General features: G+C 36.8%; 1 protein-coding gene across 2 annotated transcripts in view; it reads right to left on the bottom strand.

The window, feature by feature from the left end:
* ADGRL2 (adhesion G protein-coupled receptor L2) overlaps window positions 1-23,113 on the bottom strand; it is a 388,404-nt gene extending 365,291 nt beyond the window's left edge. The window contains exon 1 of one of the 2 annotated variants that reach the window (XM_080602769.1): window positions 22,923-23,113. The gene's annotated coding sequence lies outside the window, so the exon portion shown is untranslated. The remainder of the gene's footprint in view (window positions 1-22,922) is intronic. The other variant, XM_080602762.1, reaches the window with a different exon arrangement.
* Between the last annotated feature and the right edge of the window lie 1,146 nt (window positions 23,114-24,259).

Raw genomic sequence — 24,259 nt, 5'->3', positions numbered from 1 at the left:
CATAAAGTCCCTGTGATGGGATTTACAAGAGCCCAATGGCCTGGATGAAGTTAACTCAAGCAGCAAATTAGGGCCCTGCTCAGGGTATTGAACAACAGGAAGTGAGGATATTCCTCGGCCAAACAGACTTTGAGAGATCTGAGTCAAAGACCAGGATTTCAAGGGAGCGTAAAGGGGAATTCTGGGCTGGAACAGGGAGACTGAGAAAGGCTGTACATGTAGAGTATAGAAAAAGGACTGTATTACAGGAACAGATCACCTGGCTGAGAATGAGCTTTACATTTATCCCTGAAGACAGCATCAGCCCAAGTCTTTTGTATCCCTGTAGTCTCTCAAATTGGCTACAGTAGGACATCCGTGATTTACAGGCCTTCAGAACAGAATGAATTGGAAAGAATCTGTGACTTTTCTCACCATGTATCTTATAACCTATATATTCCTCTCATGCCTGGACATGAGAGTGCATATTTCTATCCTATGCCTTTCTGAATAAAGAGTAAAAGGTTTTTCATTTATCCATATTGCATTCAAGATGTTTAAATGAGATATTCTATCTAAGTTTCCCGTCAATGTTAACATGCGCTACATGTATATATCAGATGCAGGACCCCTGAAGTGCACATATCCCAATATGCTGTACAATCCACTGTGGGATCTGAAGCTAATAAGTAGGTAACAGGACCGTCATATGAGCTTTGCTTATTTACAACTGTTATTAAACTAATTCAAAGGCAGGACTGAGGACAAGAAGAATATATTAAACCATATTGCTTTATAAATGAAAAAAGGCTGCTATATAAGATGACTGGAACAATAAAATGTCATGTTTAATTCACCTCAGGGTTAGCTCAACCAAAGTCAGTGGAGTTTCATCAAAAATTAGCTTGGCTTATTGTGTTGAAAGTCTGTGGGTCATGGGCATTAAGAAGTGAATAGTGTAGTATTAAAATAGTCAGATTTAAAAATAATAGATGATATTTTAGGAATGGGCCAAAGGAAATGATTAGTAATTTTTTAGTATAAGTAAATTGCTAAGCTGTTGCAGGTACTACTGAAGGCATCTTTGCTGTAATCTTCAAGTTAAATTATCATAGAATCATAGAACAGCTTGGGTTGGAAGGGCCTTAAAGACCATATGGTTCTAACTCCCCTGCCATGGGCAGGGAAACCTCCCACTAGATCAGGTTGCCCAGGGCTTCATCCAACCTGGCCTTGAACACCCCCACAGATGGGGATCTATGGCTTCTCTGGGCAACCTGTTCCAGTGCCTCACCACCCTCCAAGTGAACAATTTCCTCCTAACCTCTAATCTAAATCTCCCCTCTTTTAGTTTAAAGCCATTAAATTATGACTTGCATATCCTTTCTATAGATGTGACATTCCAAAGAAGAAATTTAATTTTGTTAAAAAACACCAATAAAACAATAACTAAGCAATGTTAGTAATGCATTTTTCACAGGATCTTAAAAAATGTCATTGTTCCAGATACGTAATATTTTCTTCTACTAGTACAATGTTGCAGGCCTTATAATTTAGCAGTCTGTTGAACTCTACTTTCTTCTCATTGCTGGAGTATCATTTTCTATGCTGTGCTGTATCAGAACCTAGCTGAGATGCTCAACACATGACAATAGGAGAAGTGGAAAGCTGACATTCTGCCATGCTAATACGCTTCTGCTTCAGGATGTGAATGACTGGTATTTTACAATTTTTTTGTCTACTTGAAACTTGTGAAGCAGTGTAAAGAAGTTCTTACCCTTTTTATTAATCTGTGGAAATCTGTAATCAAAATCACAATCAGCTGCTCAACTGCTCCATGCAATCTTATTTCAGAAACATGTTAGCACTAATTATATTTTGTTAGCATTGTGAAAGGATTTTTCCAGAAGATACCAGATCGTATATATCAGGTACTTGGGGCCAAAATACATACCACTTGAGTCCTAACGCTTCAGAAAGGGAGAGTTGTTTGTAGATTCTCTGTATATTATTCTGAATTACTGTTCTACAGCATCTTTCTCTGAGATGTATCTAGATACATTTGGCCCTCCAGATAAATATTTTGCATCAGTCCAACTCTCTTTTGTCTTAATTTAAAATTGTACAGAATGTCTCTCAACAATAGCACAGACCTCTTTTCCCTTTCCTGCAGGGGCGTCTTCAGTGAGTGGTTTTGCAATGGATACACGTTCGTAAGACAGAAGGACTTCAAATTTCTTAGTGAAACACACAACAAAAGCCATCTTATGAGAGATGATGCTACAAAATGAATGAGAATGAAAGTTGTACAAATAGCAGAGAACGTTGCCAGCATTGCATTTCAAGTGAAGTTTTTGGTTATAAATCATTTACTGACATCAAATGTCAACAGAATCCATCTGTAGCTCCACCTTAGGAAGATACAAAATGCTTAGGAGTTGAAAGGATTTGAAAATTCATTGCAACTAGAATGAACAGACAGACATATTTACTCGTATTGTTTGACTGTCTTCAAAATTAAACAGTTCAGAGTTTATCTTTGATCTTTATACCAATTTCATTAACACAGATGGGTTGGTTCAAGAAAAAAGTCTGACCTTGTGTCATAAATTATCTACCTGGCTTTACATACAGCAGTTGCATTGAGTCCTTTTTTTTTTTTCTTTTTTTTTTTTTTTTCAAATATGGTCATTTATTACGTATTGTGAATGTGCTCAGTCCAGTTCTTTATACCGATGAAGGCTGCCCCATGGGATTTCTGTTCTTAGATAGTGCAGTTCAGGCGCACAAAATTTAGCTTGCTGATTTCCCATGTCAGAACAGATTTTCCCTCTTCCTCTGCCCTGTCAGACCGTAGTTCTTTGTTATCTGGTAGAGGCAGCTTCTTTCCTCAGCGGACCGGCCAGTGACATCACCATCCTCTGCAATGTTCCTGCAGCTCCCTGTAGTCTTACCACAGAATCAAAGCCGGGAGAGTTAGCAGACATTATCCATATTATTATTCATAGTTATGGCCCCATCTAAGTAAATAACCACGGTCCTGGAGAAGAAAATGAGAATACGGTGGGTTGTTGGGGAGTGCACTACTGAAGGAAGACTGTGCCCCTAGAATGGTGATGGCTGCACAGCACTCGTCCTTGTGCTGAGGACCTACATCTGGGCGAGTTTTCTTCACATTGCTTTCAAAATAGGTCCATGCCCTAAGGGCAAAGCCTGCTCTCCAGATGGAAAATAGTGAGGCAACAGGGCTTCAAGTACAGACCAAACAGCCAAATGTCTTCACTAAAGCTACCCTGATTTATTTATTTTTACAAGGTTTTGATTCATTTTCTTTTAGTGAAATGGTTGCTATTTCTGCCTTCGCTCAGTTTGAACATGTTTTAATAGAGGATTAGTCTCCTCAGGCAGGTGCAAGGAAAGTGCTTACAGGATACGACAGTGAAAAGAACCGGCCGGTAGGGAAAAAAACCTCACCATGTTGTGGTATAATGAGCCCATTTAAACAGAAGTGAATGTTTGACATTTACATTTCCCTGTCTCCTGTATGAAGGCAGAACAATGTTCTGAAAATATAAAAGTGGTGGAAAATATTTTGCGTAAAGAAAACTTGCCTTAATTTATTAAGCCTCCAGCCGTGACAGCTTGCCATAGGGAAAACTGGGTGCACTCCATCCCTAGGGACACCTCTGTGCTCAGCTGTCCCACAGGTCAGCTCTGGTGTCACTTCAGAGAAGACACCTGCTCCTTTCTCAGCCAGTGGTAACACAACTAGCAGTATTAAAAAAATTAACAAAAAATTAAAAGGAAGAAAAAAATGAAAGTAAAATTGATGACAATTAGAGACTGGGGATAGGAGAATTACAAGAGAGGGAAAATTAATAAAGCCTATGTTATTTACTCTAACTTTCTAAAGCCATGACTAATGCATAATTTAAATATGTTTAATTAATTAATCCAGTAAATGGATACCTAGCAATTTCAAGGAGCTAGCAAATAAGCTAAAATAGATTACATTATCAGAATAGGCAGAGAGCGTGCCCAATAATATCAGAGCTAATTTGTGTGTTAAATAACACATCATTGTTCCACTTCAAATTCCTCCTTAAAACCTCTTTGCTCTGATGCACCTGTGAATGATAAGGCTTATGGTTCACAAAGAATGCTGCTTACTATATTGGTGAATTTTGTCTCGTGTCTTCTGTTTTGTACTATTTTATTATCTTGCACTTAGATCTAGCACAGGATTTTTCCAACATCCACTTAGAAAGAGCTTAGCATAGTGGACTTCTAGTAAGAGTGAGGGTGTGTAGACAGCACACTAGTACTATTAATAAATTCATAACAAGTAGTTCATACTTTGGTTTTGTTCTTTAAAGTCATGGTTGTAATAAAGATACAATTTCCAATTAGTTTTCTAAGAAAAGTAAAGTATGAGGCCAACTTATCTCCAAATAAAATGACGAAAGAAAGTTAACATAAAAAAGCAATGGAATGTAGGTAAACAGAGGTGACTTCAAAAAGAAATCTGATCCCATCTGCCTCTGTCCCAGAAAAATTAAGATAAATTCAAAAGTGATTTTGATCATTCTATAAAGTCTTAAACCTTCTTAATATAGCCTGGAACCAATCTTGGCTTAAATTCAAAAGGCCAATGTGTATTTTTCAATTGCTGACATCTGAATACCTCATTAGTATGTTGAAATTGTCACTCAAATGGCTGTTTTATTTGCCTAAGTGCTGATTTAATAGACCGAATGCAAGATTTGGCAGTATTGTTAAGGCACCCATGTTTGAAAATTGAGTGCTGACTTTGAATTATATGTGACTATATTTGTGCTGCTGTTCATTGAAAACAAGCTTTCTATCTGTCCATCATGGCAATTCTCACATCAAAAGCTGAGATACTGTACACAGTCAGCCTATTGGATACTACACCGCTTGCAGGTTTTGAGTTTTTTTAAAACTCATTTTACAGGAAAGCAACATACATTGTTTCAATTTTAATTGCTACTTTATAATTACAACTTCATTCTTGAGTGTAATAGCTGATTTGAAGGAAAAAAGCCAAAGCCTTTAGCAGAAGCAGTGAGGCCAGAAGCATAAAAGGTCCAGAAGGGATGAACAAAGGATGGAAGAGTTAAGTGTATGCTGAATGGCACCCTTGCTAATCTCAAATGGATGATGAGCAATGAAAAGTGGTCAGATAGCTGCCTTCTTCCTTTGAATTCACATCCTACATATAGGAAACTATTTAAAAGGCAGATTTTTAGATCAAAATCTTGTAAACATTGAACGTGGAACTGATCAGTCTGGGATTTTTGTCTAGGCCAGGTCACCAAACTGGGATATGCTACAAATTAAAGAAATAAATAAAAAATAAATATAATAAAAAACAAACAAGCAACAACACTTTTCCATTATAATAAATTAATCTGATATTAGCAGAGGAAGTTGTTTGAAAATACAGATGAATTTGAATGTGGCAATATCCCTTCCAAGTGAAACTCAACTCATTTGGTTAATAAATAGTTCATCCTTGTAAGGGTTTTATAGTAGTGTGGGACAGGTTTGTGGAACAGAAGGAGCCTCCTCTATAGCTTTTCTGTTACTATTAACAGCAAGCACAGACAAAAGGTTCTACATTTGCAAAGCATTATTATTCAAACCTATCAATGCTAAAATTCCTTTTTAGCTAATCTGCCCTCAGAACGGAAACATACTGGCAGTTCTTGTAGTACTAGTGTTTTGTCCAGACAAGCTCTGGCATAATTCTGACAATGCTTCTGACCCTTAAAATGCCTGGGATTTCAGTTAAAACTGAACTGCAACAGATCTGTGGTGTAGGCAAAAACCATGGATAAGCCGTGATGCTTCTTTCACATTCATTTTACCTTACTGCTCTGAAAATCCTTGGATGATCAGGTTTTTATTTATTTATTTATTTATTTTCCCAGAAAATACAAAAAGTATGGTTTATTATTGCAGAAGGATGCACAATGTGAAAGTTCCTTCAAAAAGTGAACACAAGCACAGCTGGATGTACAAACAGATATCTGAGTGTCCAAACGTGTGCATGCAAAATGAGAAGGAATTGGCGAAAATAGACATGTTCTTCAATGAGACATTTTTACTTTTTAAATTGATAGTGCCTATTAAGTGCAAACTGTTTTACATTTTTACAGTTAGCAAATGTCAATAAATCCATGGTACATAAAAGGGCACTGCTACTACGGCAGTTATTTGAATTCTATACTTTGTCAAATATATGTACCTCTTAATTCAATAATCTTTACAAGCAATACTCATTGTGGTTTACAGTATGACACCTGACCTTTTGTTAATGTCAAATACCATTTCACTTTAGCATGTAAAATTATTATATTTCTATAAATATAATCATTATTCTTGGGAAAAAAATGTATTAAAGAAATGGAATAGGAAATGCTGATCAGCCAATCAATTATTTCACATGACAGTGATTTTATGTATTATTGTTGACATTTCTGTGAGTACCCTAAAAAGGCCCACAGTATAAAGGAAAATAACAAATGGAAGTCAAAATTCTGCCTTTAATACTGGTCTGTTATCTGAGAGTAGATAAAAAACAAAATTCTGTTGTGCTGATTGGCGAGAAGAATGTAGTATTAAGTTGTTTTTCCAGCCAAGCTAGATAAAATCTCAGGCAGTGATTATACAATATGTGGTTTGGAACTTTTCTTAAAGGTAGCTAAGTGCAATTTACAAAATACCTATTTAACTGTGATAGGTATCTCCAGTTCTGCCTTAAAAAGCAAGCTAGCAACAGGGGAGATAAAGAATTCAGTTCCACATCATTAGGAGATACAGAAATTTTTTGCTGTACTAAGCAAATACACTTGCCACTGAATGAAACGTATCAGTTAAGCTTGATTCTGTTGCTTGACCATTGTATTCATGTACATTATCTATCAATAAATGCTTTTCTTTTCATGTTGACAGTATAAATCTCATTGATTCACATGGGCATTTGTGTTAGAGGGAGAGTGTGGGTTAAAAAAGACCGAAAATATATGTATTTTTTTACTTATCTCTATATACGTAAATATAGGAAGAGGTACATTCTTACTGATCAGCTGGATTGTACTGAACAATCTTGCACAGAATGGTGTATTGCTCTTTCTGTTGGGATAGACCAAGGCAGAATTTTGCACTGTGGAAAGAAATAAATGTACCTTCTTTTTGTTTATGACGTGCCTCCAACAGTGCGGCATGTGCCAGAAAATTATTCTTTAAATAGCAACCTTCTCCACCTTCTATACTTGGCATTGACATTGTTTTCTTTATGAGGTAAAGTGTAGAAAGATACAAGACAGTCTTAGAGTGGCTTAGCAAGAGAGTAGTACCAGATTTAGACTTTGTTTATGACATAGTTCTTCTATGAATATGCAAGCAAAAATCAAAAGACTCTCCAGCTTGCAAAAAGAATTCATTATGAAACCCCACAACAAACCTAATGAGAACTTTAACAATTCCTGATTCAAACATTATATTAGAGGGCAAAAGAGTGGCAGAGATGAATCAGTTGCCTTACTAATGCATGAAGGCATCAGCTGCTTGAGATCATTTTAGAATATTTATATGGACACTTTAGGTTCCCCAGCTTTTCATATGTTATTTGTAACAAGGAAGATGGGCTACAGATGGGCTAAGTCAGAATACAGCTGTTTGAAAGGCCTTTCACCTCCAGAAGTCTTTTCGCTAAAGATAATAGAAGAGTCAACCACCTAGACAGTAATTTTAAAAAACGAACCACTGTCTGGAGAATAGAGAATTTGCCAGAGACAGCATTTTACTACTGCTGTTAGAGACTTTGCTAAATTTGGCCTGGACATTTTGCCACTAGACATTCAGTAATTGAAATGACCAATAGAGGCTATTGTCACAGCTTTGAAAAAACCTCTGTTGCCTACTTGTAATTCATTGCTGGTTGCTTAGCTTCCCTTAAAAGTCAACTCCTCATTTACAGTTGATACAAGTTTTTTCTGTAAAGGCTGAAGAAAAGGTAATGTGACTTATGAACTTGCTTTTCAGGACACTGATAAAAGTCTTCTTCAAGATCTCTATGAATTGGTTGGTTCTGTTTTCCTTCACAAGAAGGTACTACACCAGAGCTCTGACAGAGGAAGGAGGTCATCGGAGTGCTTTTCAACCCATTTCAGGCAAAATGAGCTGGGTTAGCTCATACTCACCTTCAACAGTCCATTAAGCTTTCCCAGCTCATTTTGCCTGCAATGCAAAGGAATGTGTACCACAAACTCCTCCACAAGCAGAGATGGGAGGATGGCAGCTTCTCGCAAAGGGAGGTGGTAGACCACTGGGGGGAGAGCTATTTTCCATTGCTTGATCAGGAATGCTTTTCCATGAACACTTAAGTCAAAGCAGACAGAGCATTACCTTTTATGCAATACAAGCTAAAATCTAGCCATGTGAAGATAGTTAAGAAAACTTTGTAATGACTGGCACTCGATGAGGGATCTTTAGTCAAAATCAACAGTTAGCTGACATCCAGTTTAAGTAAGACTTGATCATGGATAAACTCTTAACTTTAAAGACAAAAAAAGTGAATGTTTAACTCAAATCTTACTTGCACCTTAATATATGGGTATGAAAGCAGGAAACCTACCAGATTAATTGACAAATGTCTTTGGAAGAAAATGCCTTTAAAAAATATGAGGTAATAAATTTCAAGTGCCTAGATTCACTGGAAAAGTCAACAACTTATCTCTGTCATTTTTTAGGAAAGCGCATGGAGATATCTGAGAACTATGGGTTTATCCACTGAACACTTTCAAAGACCACATGATGTTGGAACATAAGAATGCATAGAGTCCTCTGGGTAGATAAAGACAAAGAGCCCCGGCCATTCTTGACCACAGACTAATGAATAGATGACATTTGATGGTACAAGAGAGGATTCAAGGTCTTCAGACAGAACCATGTACAACCATTTTATTTCAAAATCAGTTTGAAAAACATCCGCTATTTCATGGGGATCTTAAAAATACAGTTTTGTCCAATAGGCCACTTCAGCCTATATTTAACCTTTACCAGTTCAGTCATTCCACGGTTCTCAGAGTTCAGCCAAAGTAAGTGCTTTTGCCTTGGGATTTCAGTGCTTATAGACCCAATTATGAAAATTCCTGAGACCCAAATGTAATATTTGATGTTACACGTAGTTTTTCTTCCTCACGTGGTGGCATATGCAGAACTGGATCCTTAGCCAGAAATAACAGCTAAGAACAATAAACCTCATGGCAGAATGTGAGAGGCACTAACATTAAGGTATAGTAATATGTATTATATGAGGATCTTGTACACGTCACATTCTCTTTTCAGTTGCAAATTTATCTCTTTTAATGTGAGAGAATGAAGTACAGGGAGAGATAAGAAAGGGAATATGACACCAGAAGCCTAACTGGTTTAGCTTAAAATGCAGCAGTGCCTACTGCTTTGTTGAAGGAATGTAACCTGCTGGTGACGGCAATCATGACTTGACAGAGGATCAATCACAAGAGTTACAAGTGCTTTGCCCTTTTCCTGATATGTGACAGTTTTGGAAAACAGCATCCTAGATAATCCCTTGTGGAACAACTTTTTGGATTATCTCTAGTGACCCTAGTTTTCCTACACAAACATGAATATACTTCATATTATTAGACCCAGTTAGGATAATAGCATTGGTAACAATGAGATTCAGAATCTTAACCAAAGAGCCGTAATGTGCTTGGCAGTAACAAAAGGCACCTTGAACAAACAGAATAAAACAACAAAAATGTTTAAAGCTACCTGCAGCTGCACTGTGCAGCTCTGAGGGGAACAGTTTTACTGCCTGTGAGGAGTTTGATTCATTCCTTACGATTCTTCAGGCTTTAGCCAGTATAACTTTAATGAAATAGCCAGTTCAGTTTCCTTGCAGACACTCATTTAAAATTGGAATATCACCACAGTGAGCCAGACCCCTTTTATTTGGCCAGTATTCATCCTGTTACTACATGCATGGCTCCTGCATTAGCAAAATCTTCCATGCCCAATGACCAGAAGAAGATTTGAAAGATTAGGCTACACAAAGTTTTGAAAGGATTTGCCAAGTTTGACATTTGCACCTGTGCAGCATGCAAAGGACAAAGTTTAGCCCTTAATATTATTTTATCCTGGCGGCATTTTAATATATCCAGGTTTGATTTTGCATCAACTCCTAACTCCTTAACAGTTTTAAATATGGTTGTGACATACCGCTGGGGTCACTGAACAATGTTAGCTAAACATCCAGAGTGTGATATTTGATTACAGTTAAGCTTCTCCAAAAGGCAACAGGAATCCATGAGGAAATTACTAGAGATGGATTTTTTAAAGAGTGTATATGGCTACAAATTCATATAGCTTATTAACATATATTTTAAGGATATTGATTCCAAAGAAGAAATGTACCCATAAAGAGAGACCCAAGATAAAGGCTAATGTGTAAATTGCTTTAAAAAGTGTAGTTACTGTAATTACATGGAGCATTTTACAAGCAACTAGGGACTGCTTTGGATAGATGACTGAAATTTAATCAGTATCTGGCACAGATTGCCTTTCTTTCACACCTCACGTTTCTGAAGTACTATTCTAGGGAAACCTACCAGAATTGTGAGCCTTTATTATCACATTAGATCTCTCTATGCGTTTTCAAAAGAATGACTTCCCCAGATATCACAGAAGGTATGGGTCTGGGTCCTTTTGCCCAGGAGCATATGTCTTTCTCTTCTTTTTTGGGGGCAAACTTCATTCAGCTATCCATTCTCAGGTTTGTAATCACATGGAACATTATGAATAAAATGCATAAAACTTTGGTTGTTAATGCAGCCACCTGAGACTACGAGATAAAGGAGGAACGCATAGGTCTTTGTACCTAGAAGGCACAAACACTTGTGCTAAACCTTTTATAAAATACAACTTATTTCTTCTACGGGCTTCATTTTGTTGTTCGTATGAGCTGTCAAGAAACTGTCAGTTAAGAAAAGGGAGCCCCAGATGATCTATGCCTTTTAAAGCAAGAAGGAAACAGAAAATAATTAGATATGGTAAATGTGAAAATTGATCTATCTGAAGAGTGTGCAGTTTACAAGCAAGGAATCAATCAGTTTACACCAAGCAGATTAAAATCATGTATCATTATTTTTAATGGTTCAAGATGTAAAGGTTTGAAAGTCTAAATAGAATTCCTGATGATTACTTTTATTAAAATCCTGAGTATTGGAAGATATACAATGGCTGTGTAGATTGATTACTATATTATCTGCTTTGTAGAAAAATAATATTCTTGACTTGCTAGTGTTTCTAAAATCCTCATTACTATGCCTATATACTCTGTCCCTGGAGTAAATTAAAGCATTTCCTTCTTTTGTAGTGTAGTTTGCTTAAAGTTGGATTCTTAGAAATACTGGGACTATGCTGTGACATCTGAGTTCTGGAGATCAATTTATAGCTGTTAAAGATCATGAAGAATTGCCCATTAAAACAGTTACTGTTTGACAAATAACAACATTTGTGTTTAGCCTGGATATTTATCAAGCAGACGGAGCACTTATTCCTGATGTCTGAATGAAGGTCTGCTTGAACAAACTTATTAATCAGTTAGTGCCAGGTCTTAACCACCTGTCTTATTTAAAATGAAACAAAACAAAACAAAGCCAAACACCTGAACCTTTACATATATTAAAATTGCACTCCTGATTTTATAGCACTGGGAAGTGCCCATGTTAAGGTACTACTGCCATGGGCCATACCACCAACAAATAGTAAAAGCTCCAAAAAAATATATTTTTTCTTGAGAATTGCTTACATATTGTTTTAATCTAAGGCTATGGGTCTTACATATGCAATACATATGTGTATTGCATTAGGCATACAGAAAACTCAAGCAGATCATGCTTTTCCTCAGATGTAGCAATTGTGCTGTTATTGAAGTCGGTGGGAACACTGCTTCTGACCTCATTAGCTTTTCAGAGGTCGGAAACTCTGATTCACAGAAAACTTTCATATTAAAAAAAACACGTTCTGGACTGGAACAAAATAAAAAAATGATCTTTGAAGTATATCTTAAATATTTGTGAGTGAAAAACATTTTTGATTAAGCAAAATATTTTGGCAAAATGAATATTTTATTTTTTTGTTATCTAAGATTGTGGTATCAAAAACATGTAAACAAAAATCATTTCTATAATGGCTTGTTCTGAAAATACCAATACATTACCAGTTTCCCTCCTACATTTTTTCCCAAAGAAAACATCGGTTAAATTGACACCATTTTGTGGAATTTATCAGCACTGCCAGAACTGCATTCAATGAAAGAAGATGGTTTCATCAAAGCTATTCCAAGCAGCTTAGTTATTGAATCCACAGGGAGAAAAGCAAGCTTTACATAGGTCCCAGTTACAAAGAGTCTACTGTTTGTTAGTAAAGGATCAGCATAACTAAAATGAAGAGGTATGGCTAAGACAAAAGTTTCTAAGGAAAGCTTTGTGGCTCATTGTGCTACTTCATTTCTCTGGGAATTGTGCAAGAGGTGTTAAACGTGGATTGCTGTTCAAATTAAACAAGTGCACAAGTATTCGATTTCTGTTCACTGTTCAAAATACTATAGGTATAAAATATATTTTAACAGCAAATCATGATTTTGGCCTCTGTGTTTTATCACGTGCATCCTGCTTGCAGTACCAGCTCTGGTTCTTAAGCAGAGGTTCTTAAGGAAAAGTTCCAAGGAACTTATTTCAAGAAGGAATGAATAATAGGAATACCATTTTCTTCCATGAATAATTACATTCTCTGTTTATGTAACATTTATTTTGCAACGCTATATACAAATATTAACCAAAGAATCAGCACAACATCCTTGTGTGCCAGCTTTTACACATAAAGAAATGAGGGAAAAAAGAAGAGAGAGAGATAAAACACAGTACCTAGCTCTTTAGTCCTGTAACTGGGGTTTCAAGCTACTAAAGTAATGCAAATAACAATAATGCAATAATGGTATGGAAGAAACCTTTCAAGTTTGAGTGTCTAACTGGCTTGATTTTCATAGGTTTAGACTTCTGAGTGCTCACAGCTTCCTTTGAAGTCGATTGAAAATGTGAATGTCAGCACACATTAAAATCAGACCACTAATTTAGATGCTTAAACATGAAATTTAAATTCACAACTTTAAGTTTGGAAAAATTGGCTTAGGTGACTTTTCCAGTGTCAGAACAAGGAGATTCCTCATTTCCAACACCTCTTCACAGAGATTCTAGCATAGACCCTATGGGCTAAACAAATAGATCATGACCATGACCATGTCACATACCCCGTGACAGATCCATGCAGCCAAAGTAAGTTGGTGTGGGCAGGGACTGCTGCATGATATCATAGTCCAAAGATTTCTATGAGATACTGCAAGAATAAGAGACACGGCCCTTCCTTCCGGAGCAGTCCAATAGCCAAGAGCTGATACAACACAGCTTCTAGGTAAGGACTTGGAAGAAGTCTGGTCATTTTACATAAACTCCTCTTCTCATCCACTTGCTCCTACCTCCTACCGTTTTATAGAGAAAACCCTTACAAACTTGACTAGAATAGGTGTGTTATTTTCTACAAAACTACTCTGGTTTAGCTTTTTTTAGTCTTAGCAAGTCTCAGATACAGTGCAGCATGAGGAATTTTTTTTTTCTATGTACATAGGATCCAATTCTGGTTGTTAATAGAGAGACTGAGGAGCATCTTCCTCATCAGCTGACAGTCACAGGAGATGACCACAGTACAGAAAGGGCGTTCCTTGATCTGTATGACTTCACAGCTTTGATGAGGTAGCCAAAGTTCCCTTTTAAGTTATGTCTGCAGGAAAAGCCAAGGAGTGATGACTTGGACACACTGTGGCTCTCAAATATTGAAGCTGGTTAAAGCTGGTGAATTCTTTTTAGTACCAACTCTCTCTATGGATATGTCTCAGGATATATCTTAGTAAGTTCTGCCACTTGGTAGAAGCCAATTTGTAGTATGAATTGTTAAATGCCGAGAACCCAACATATGTGTCATGCGTATTTCACAGTGTTTTGGGCTAGTTCTAGCCTTGTCCTGAGTGCACACAACTGGTCAAATTCCATCAGAGCCATTCTTGAAACATATAATCCAATGTACTGATATACAGAAGGAACAAGGCTATTTCCAGTTGCAGGCCAAAGCTCAGTGCTTTCGGAGGATGGGGAGAGTTGCTTCAAGAGCACGCTCTGAATTTATGTGCACCCGGAGGGAGGTACACCGTCTGTGTGCTCCCCTGGCGGTGCTGTATCTTGGTACTTCCAAGGCCAGCTTATGTCAGGAGTTTGCCTATAGTGTAACTAACTCAGTAGGTGAGCACTAGTCAAACAACTTGACCCTATAAACCCATGAAACAAAGAAAATGGAGAAGCTGGGAGTTACAGTAAGCTAGGCTCAGTTATGATAAAAAGTTGGTTGATCCTTTTAATGTTAAGGAACAGGCACTACAATCTCGCTTGCTAAGGCCTGTCTGAAAGTCCATCCTTGAAAGAATGAAATAGTGGATTACTGTTACCGCTGTGCTAAAGCTGCACAAAGTCCAAATGATATTGTAAATAACTAAAGTTTACCATGGTTCAGTGTATTTTCTTTCCACTACATTTTGGGATAGAAAGAGGCATATGGAGATCAGAAAAGAGTCAACTTAAATTGTGATGCTTACAGCTTTAATTATGAGCAACCCCAAGTCTCTATGTTTACAGAAGAGAGATTACCTACATGGTATTTGAAAACTATTGGGTGTAAGTTTATAGTGGTAACAGGCAAGTCTAATTTTCTTTCATACTTAGGATTTAATAGTTACAGAATGCTGCCCAAGGGAAAAAAAGTGAACAAGTAGTAACTTGATATTTATTCTACACAGACGTGAAGAAAGCTTAAAGAAATACACCATGTCTGAAACATTGACATGTATAACTATTTTAATTGTGATGTTGCTTTTCTAATAGACTTTTCTGCTATGGTACAGGTTTAAATAGTTGAAAAACTTTCCTGCCAAAAAAAAAACCAACAACCAACCAAGCTAACAAACAAAAAACTCTCCACCCCTACAAAATAAATAAATAAATAAATAAAATGAAAAAAGTTTTAAAAGCTTATGATGGATTTATTAATTCTGCACCAAGTTTGTACAGTTTTAAGCTGAGAATAATCTATTATCATTTGTATAATTTATACTACATTTCCTAGGCCAGATCATTTTATAAATATGGATTCCCTTCACTGCTGCTGTTTCTTCTCTATCCTAGAGGGTATTACTTAAGAATCCTGAGATGTTACCAGGTGCAGGTACAATTCAAGTGCGGAGATCCACAGCCCTGGCACTTTGACTGCATTAAGTGACCAGGAAACTGGTGTGATGAACAGAGCAGTGGTGGGAAGCCTTAAGTCTGCTTAGCCCTCCTGCTAAACCTATGTCTGCTGAAACATTCCTGCAACACAAAGTTACTATTATTTATTTTCTTTTAAGATGGAAGTAGAAGCATAGTTAACGAAGGAGGTTTACCCATAAACACGTGGAAGGTCGTGGCAGAATCAATATGTAGAGTACAAGTTTATCCTTGCTCTTAATTCATCCTCACTTGCATCTGGATCTCCTCCTGACACTAGACATTGAGTGCCTGACTCAGCACAGTTTTTTTTAATAAGCTTAAGCTAAACCCCATATGAAATACGGGGGCCATTATTTTAAATTTATCTATCCATTTTTACAGTGGATAATTTTCTTTTTATCAGCATCTGTATTCACAGAAAATGCATTTGGTGTCTCAGTTCCTTTTTTTAACACGAGAATTTTCTTTTGTGTGGCATTTTAAGCCAAATTAAATTATAAAAATACTCAGTTGTGTAACTATCAACAACACAGTATTTCTTATTATTACAGTGACAAACAGGAATACATTGGAAAAAAAATTGTGAATCTCATTTCTGATCCTAATGAAGCAAGTAACCCATTATACCAAGGTTAATTTGTTGACTCATGATTTCCACTTATCCAATGATATACTGAATCATATGAACAAACCTCTACATCTAATCAGGTTTTTTTTATTGAATCCTGACCTTTTATACACCTTCTTCTTGATTATGAATGACAGTGACCTTTATCTAATTTAAAACACACATACTGATGCAAAAATATGCAAAGTACACATGTAAATTCTGAATTAAGATGAAGATGTGCATAATCTTCCGGGGAGAAATTGCTTTAGAGAGAGATGTTTATATTAGGGCCAATTGAGGGTATGTGGGGAGAAAAAGTGAATTAGTCAGAACTCAGATGGGCTTGGATGAACAGCTGTGGCGATACTGAAGTCTGTTTAGATTTTCTGGGCTTCTATTTAGAATCCTGAAATGTCAATATAAATATCAATTTTTATTATGCTATTCAGCATTTTACAGCTTTCATGAAATTATCAACATGCAATAAAGTCAGGTAAAATACCTCCTCATATAAGATTTAGGAAACTATGCCTGAGTATTCCATTTTTGTTTCACTTAAAATACGTAATATTAATTTTCTGCGACACAAAAACTGAGTTAAACTCACAACATGATAAAAGCTGAATGGTTCACTTTGCCATTTATCTCATTAAAGAGGAATGCTGTGAGTATCATCTGGAGATGGTCTTTTTAGTCCAGGATATAATTAAGGACTACTGTAAATACTGAAAAATAAATAAACAAATAAAACTGTGGAGTGACTTCCGCAGAAAAAGAACTCCTTAAATTTCCTTTTGCTTTTCTCTGTTCATTACTAATGGGTCTGCACTGGAGTTACTAAAGATGAACCCAGCCATGGGCGCAGTCTGAACTGCTGTGTAATCCTATAATCCACTCTCTCTTTCCACAAGTCACTCCTTCCTCTGAATTGCTGCAAACATAAGTTGTAGACCAGCGGCTTTGGTCTAGCCTTTCTTTTAAAATAAATATATATATTTACGTACACAGTGAATTTGCAAAACTTGGTGTAAAGACTGTCAAAGCAAAAATCTAACAAACGCATTCCTCTGAGAGACTCCAACCAAACAGTACCTGGCATTAGCGTGTACTTTCATGATTAACAACAGGGGGTTGTCAGACTGCTATTTCTGAAATAAACAGATTTATCCTGACAGATAATCAGCAGTTTGCACTACTTAATACATGTTATCATCTGCCACTGACATCATTACATTAAAAGCACACTTACTATAATCTTTTGTAGGAAATTAAACAGGTTTTATGATACACATTTGATGGACTTTTGGGGGGATAGAGTGGAGCCCACGGGAGAGACTGGAACATTAGAGAGAAGCTACATGCCAAATAAGACAGGGAAGACCCCAAGAAATACTATGTTGTATTTAGTTTTTCAGAATCGATTAGCGTAATTTCTAAATAAATTAAAACCAAATGTTCTGACTGTAAACCATGTCTTGCACATTTAAGCAGCCTTTTATAATAACCTCATCTGTCCCTCAGTGCTCTTCTGTGTCTCACTGTCTGTCCTTCTGCCTGCTCCACATAAAAACTAGCCACATATCATGGTTGTGAAACATATCTGATCTTGCTGTTCACAGACGTATTTTTAGAGGTCAGCCGGTGGACCTCAGGGATACCATTGGTCAATGCTATTGAGCACTACCAACATAATTTTCTGTCCAGTTCAACCTTTCTCTTCAGTAGTTTTAATGTATCTCTGTGTGGACCATCCCTTCTTCCCCTGAAAAAGGAGACACTGTGTTATCCATAACTCACAGGACAGGAAGTGCAGAAGCTGCTGAAACTATTACTGACGGAAAAAAAATTGGCACAGACCAATTCAAGGTCAATGTCTGTGACCTGCAGAAAATGCAGAACGTTGCTTACAAATGTGTCCTCCCTTCTACGCTGCCTGCTCATTCAGCTGGCTGTTTCTGCAGTGACCAAGTTGGGACTCAACAGTGAAAATGAAGTTTAAGTCAGAAAAACTTAATACATCTCCCTTGTAACCTCCAAGTGAACCATTATTGCCTCAGCTGGAAAGGTGACGGGAATTATATACTCCCAGGTTCACTTGAGCAAATTTTGAAATTTCTTTCCTATTTTTAATTTTAGGTTGTCAGTTAACATTATACTATTATTGTTCTATGAACTCACTACTAATTCAAAGACTAGGTAACAGAAACTACATGGATTCTGTTACTTGACTCGAACAAGCATTTCATTCTCTTCCTTAACATGCAGTTTCTAAGTCATAAACTTTTCTATAGAGGCAATTCAGATACCTAAGTCCTGGCTCCAGAGGCCTGTTGCAACTAGCTTTTTTTCCCCTAGAGACAGAAATGTCATCCCTCTTTCAGTCCTTTGCCTTACATAGGATACATGTTGTTTCTTCTGCCCTCCTCCTTCATAACTCAGTAGGAACAGAAGTAAGAAATAGTGGCTAGGTACTGAGGGATCCAGGTTTATCCATTCACATCCATAGATTTTCATGTAACATTCTGCCTAAGGTTAAAAAAAACAGACAAACAAAAAACAAACAAACAAACAAACAAAACCAACCAAACCATCAGAATTAAGACAATTAAGAATTAAAGCTCTTTATATGATGAATGTAACCTTTAAGTAAGTGGCAGCATCATGCAGACTTTAAATTCATCTTAATTCATATGTACTCTTTGTAGAGTTATAAAATCTAACTTTCAGAAATATTTATGTATTGGTTAAGCATCTTTTTTCTCTTTATTCCTCTCCCTAACATTCCTGTCTCGGTTGTTGAAACTAATGCTGAATTTCGCCACAGATCTTTTGCCTCAGGTACACTGGACAAAACTCATAGTCTGATACTCTGATGTGAAATGGAGAAAGAAATGCTAATGTAACCAAGTCATTTCAAAGGCTTTGTTATTTTTAGTTTTAAAAGTGTTGAATTTCTATTGACCCACATTCTGCATATTTCTTGTACTCAGTGATGTTTGAGGTTGTTTAGATTTTCATTTGTGTTAGATATTTTGTGTCCAAAGGTCAAATGAGCATAGCTTTTGAGTCAGATGCCTACTGGCTGCATTTCTAATAGTTAATCTTTTCGCACTGAGAGAAATAAAAAAGGGGGAGACAGTTCAAGCTATCCCAAATAAACAGACAGAAGTAAAGCAACAATTACTTTTCCTGTGTGGACTGCTCTTGCTCATTTCTTCTCAAGAGATAACACTCTCTGACATAACGTCAGATAACCATGTTCAATGTTTCACAGACTTGCCATTTAAAGATTCATTTCCACTCCACTTATTTTCTTTTTATCTGCCCCTGTTTTGGTGCATTTCAGCTGTGAAAATTTTCATGTAGACTCCCCAGAACAGGTACTGGGGAGAGAGGGAAGCAGAAAGTGTCCAACATTGCTTAAAAAAAACCCCTCTAGAAATAATAAAAGGAGTGCGATAGGACAGAAAAATAAAATGTTCTCATGAGAATAGTTGTTTGCATAAAATCCTCAACTGTTACTGAAGCTTCAGTGGAGCTCCTGGGGAAGATGGATATATAAAGCCTCAGGTTAATTTCAGTCATTACCAAGCATTTTACATCTGCTGAAGAATTCCAAACATATAAAAGGATGTCAATCTAAACCTTCAGACCAAAATAAATAAATAAATAAATAAGGAGCGACTTCAAAGGCTGTCAGTAGGCGAGTTATGGATCTGATTCAGCTTTTAACCCCTAGAGGTATAAGCATGCTTTATCTGCAAAAGAAATGCAAGGTCTGTACTCTGCAACATTACATTTTAACAATGTACTCTACAGTACAAGGCAATGATAAAAAAAGGAGAGTATGATATAATTGTGTATGGGATTTGATGAGAGGCTGTGGGGAACGTATTCTTTCTCTGCAGTTATAGAAAAAAACAATGACAAATCATTGACCGAGGACTTTGTTGACGATTAGTTTTCCCATTTATAGCTGTACATTTTCTCAAAAGCTCTATCACTCACTTTTTAGGATTCCCAAATTTTCTTCTTTCTCTGGAATATTTTTAAGGTATAACTCAGCAAATGTACCTGTTTAGAGCTGAAAGCAACTAAGGCCTTTGAGAAGTTGGATGGAACTTATTAAAAAGCTCTGTAGCATCCTTTTAAGATGGCAATTTACCTTTTTAAGTGTCTTCTGTAAAACCAGCAGAAAAGAGCCTGGTGGAAGTAAGAGCCCTGCACTATATAAAGCTACAAGGTTTACCATATCTTATAGATTCTGTTGGAATGCTCAGTACAGTGGAGTGTAAGGTAACTTATCTTAGAGATGTTTGACTGAGTTACTATAGCAATGGCAAGTTTGTAGAGGCAGGGGAAGAAACCACACCAACAGAAAAAAAGGAACTGGTCATAGAAAGACACTGACAATTTTCTTTAGAAAACTGTATAGTACCAACTAGCCTGAAATGAAACATAAAGGTTCACTCCTTTGAGAGTTTGCTGAAAATACATTCAGAGGCCTAAATAATATAAAACACCTGATTCCTTCTGATTTATTTCTGTGTATCAAATAATTAAACTGAGTTATGACAGGTGAACCTGGTGAACCTACAAGGAGAATTGAGCACATAATTTGGAAATAACTGTATGAAATGCTGATGATGACTCACTAAGGAACACTTTTGTCCCTGTAATGCATTGTGTAAAAGGTGAAAAGGAAGCAGGAAATAACTGTCTGCTGCAACAATATTTTAATCCACTTACAAAAAAATCTTCCTCAGAAAGACCTTTTTCTCCCTTTTCATATCTCCATTGGTGAGTCATCTAATCTCATCACTGTACATCACTAAACTCCACAGGGATCACCTCTACTTCCCAACTTTATCCTGGCCAGAGATTCAGTCAAACAAAAGTTCCTTACTGTCTTTCCTTAAGTTCAGATCCCATTCCCTTCCTCTTTCTGAAAACTAAAAAAAGTCCTTATATATATATATATATATATATATTTCCTTCTGGGGAGAGGCAGAATAACTTTTCCTATAAATGAGAATTTCTTTGTGTGGAGCAAGTTGGTGGCAAGAATATATTTCTTTCTCTCTGTCTAGAAAAGATTCTAAAATTTTGCTTTTTAAACTCCTAGATCAAAATACATATTTGTTCTCCCTTAGGAACATCAATTTACTTAAAAAACTCTGCACTTGAAAGAGTTAATAAAAATTCTAATTACAGGATAAGAAAGAAAGGTCAGAATCCACTTACATCATTGTGAAGGGCTTTTATTACACACTGCTATAAAACATACTTCTTTTTTTCAGTTGCCATCCTCACCGGGTAACCTGCATACCAATAGGATCTACAAAATGCCATGAAGCAAAAGATATTTATCTGCTAAATTCTATGTACAATAACCTAACAAATGCCAGAGAAAGAAAGATTGCCCTCTGCACAGTAATACTTGTGTAGACGTCTTCTTTATGCTAACAATGACAAGGCTCTCTAGGTTTGTACTGTACTCCAAAATCAGAATGCATTTTTTTTTTTCAAAAAGCACACTGTATGTCAAAGAAAAAGATGCACAGTTTAGGCACTGAGATACTTTGTCTAGGGAGTAAGTACTCTCTCCTGAAACAGGCTAAAAATATCCAATCCAGAAAGGCAAAACTGAAAATTTATGCCTCAAGTCTTCCTGAAGAAATTAGACAGGATATGTTTGAGAGTATCTATGTCTCTCTGTCTGTCCTGTCTGGCCAACTAAATTTTCATTGTAAGCTCTGTCTAAAGCTTCACAGAACTGTTATTTGATTAACTTGGATGTGTTAGATAGTAAGTCTATAAAAAAGCAGGGTGGCTCCAGATCTAATCATTGTTATTTCTTAACTCCAGCTGTGCAAGAAAACAAACAAGAAGTTTATTGTGGAACAAGTGTAAGTCAAAATAATTCTTTTTTTTTTTTTTTTTGACTGTAGTCCTCTTCAAATCCATAATTTGTGATTTAACGTATCAAAAGTTGTTTTTATAGTTATTTTAATCATTTGCATTCCTAAGTTCTGACAACAAATTCAAAGAAATATACATACATAAATGCAAGATTTACTGTCCACTTTCAGAAAACCAGGGTGTATTGTCAGATGCATTACTTCAATATTTTGTGTGGCAGATGCTAAAAGTTGGCATGTAGCTAATGAAGTAGTGCCTGACTTTCCTTTTCTTAAGGAGTTTTTTAAGAATCATATCCAAACAGTTGGTTTTGAGTTCTACTTTGCAAAGCAAGTTCTGCCTGTCCAACCTCTCTAAACAATAGATATTAACACAGACCTGTGAGGGTTCCATTTCACTACTTCTCCTGGCAGTCCTATTAACAATATGTTTATCTTGTGGTCTAAATTTATGACAGGCCCATTTGCAGTCAGGCCTGGAGTTTCCCTGTTTACAACACTGCAAAGTAAAAGGTGACCTTTTTATTTTTGTTTAAAACCTTTCAACAGTTTGTTCTGCTCCAAAGATAGCACCTTAATAAGGTTTCAGACCAGAAAGCCTGCAGGATGCTGTTTTCTGTTGGGGGGTACAGATCACTGCAGTAACTTACATACACATTAGAAGACATTTTTAAAAGAAAATACAAACTTGAGTGAAGATTACATTTGTAGATTAGAGAGCTGCTATGCTCTGCTATGCTAAGATCATACCTGCTGTTGTTATGAAAAGGAAAATTTGGGGGGGGGGGAATACATAGCTGGTGAAATAAACAGAAAAACAGCCAATTAAACACTTGCACCTATACATACAAGTAATAAAAGCATTAGGCACCTGGCACAATTCTATTAGGACCTAATTCTGACAACAATATGCATCATTATAGTGGGAACTGATAATGAGCAAACACTGGAGGAATTACATGTCTTTAGAAGAATCAGACTTCCTACCTTAGTAAGACTGATAGAAGGTAAGTCTCCCTTTAAAGAAAGTTGTAAGTAAAACCAGGCAGCAGTTGCAGTAAATTGAGTCCTTTCAGTCACTGTATACATGCAGCAGTTCTGCAATAAGGGAAAAATATAATGGGAGGAGCAGCTGTGAACGAGTGACCTCCTGAAGCTGAGTTCTCTTTGTGAATCAAGCACTGGGAGCCAGTGCCTCTGATTTGCATGGATTATCTCCACTTGAACAGATACATTTAAATTAACTGGCACAGGGGCACAGGGATTAAAAAAAAAAAAAGGGGGGGGGGGGGAGGAAGAGTAAGTGAGTGAGTGAAGGAGAGCGGAGAGCGAAGGAGAGCGAGGAAGGAGAGAGGAGATCGGGGCGCTTGGCTGGGTACGCTGGCTGAGGCAGAGCTGAGTCTCAGAAGAGCTACAGCTCCCTCTTCATGTCACAGTTGTAAAATGAGAAAAGCTGTCATTATGGTCGAGTTTATAACAGATCCCCCCTCACCCCCCCCCCCCCCCCCCCCCCAACTTCTGATGGTCCATTTGATCAGATTTCTATAAACACTTAATAACTCAGTCTGTCATGCAGCTAGGGTTTTATACTGCAAGTCTCAAATGCTTATAAATCTGGTAAGCCCTGGTAAATGATTTTAAGCATGGAAATATTTTGAGTGGAGTAATTTGTACAAATTGAGGTGGGATATTTGCAAGTATGCCTTGACAAATTTATTATCTGTGAGTGTGCGGGTGTCTTTAAAATAGTTAAGGGAAGGCAGCACTCAAGTGCTTCTGTTGGGGAGGATCACGGACAGAAGATTGTGTGTGCTCCAGCCGGTGTTTTCAATGTTATCTAAAATCTATCAAGACAAAAGAGAGACAAAAAATTTGCATTCAACCACTTCAGAATTTCTCCCTTATTACCATAAATACCACAAACATTACCTGTTGCACATTCCTGATTTGATTTAAATGCAGTACTTAAGCTGATTAGAGAATTATGATTCTATGTTCAACCCTCTTGAACCAGCATTCAATCCAAGAGGAAGCAAAACTAAACTTTGTTTCTTTTGTTTAGAGTGCTTCAAGTAACTTATTTTTACACTATAATATAGAATTTTGTGAACCTCCACATGTAGTCATTCTACACAGAAATTATCCCAAAAGTCAGGAAAGCAAAGTAGAACAGCTGGTCACATGTCCCTTCACCACTGGTCAAAAATAAGAATGAATGCAATAAATATATTTTCAGAAATATTATTTGGTGAGATTTGGTGGGACAAAATTTCCTATATTGGCAGTTAAAACAGCTAAGCTGAAATTTGGCTTGTAGGAAACGT

This window comes from Anser brachyrhynchus, assembly GCF_964034855.1.
Source record: "Anser brachyrhynchus genome assembly, chromosome: 8".
In the NCBI taxonomy this organism is placed as follows: domain Eukaryota; kingdom Metazoa; phylum Chordata; class Aves; order Anseriformes; family Anatidae; genus Anser; species Anser brachyrhynchus.
Note: the sequence above shows the minus strand (reverse complement) of the source record. Positions and strands in the feature narration are given on the sequence as shown.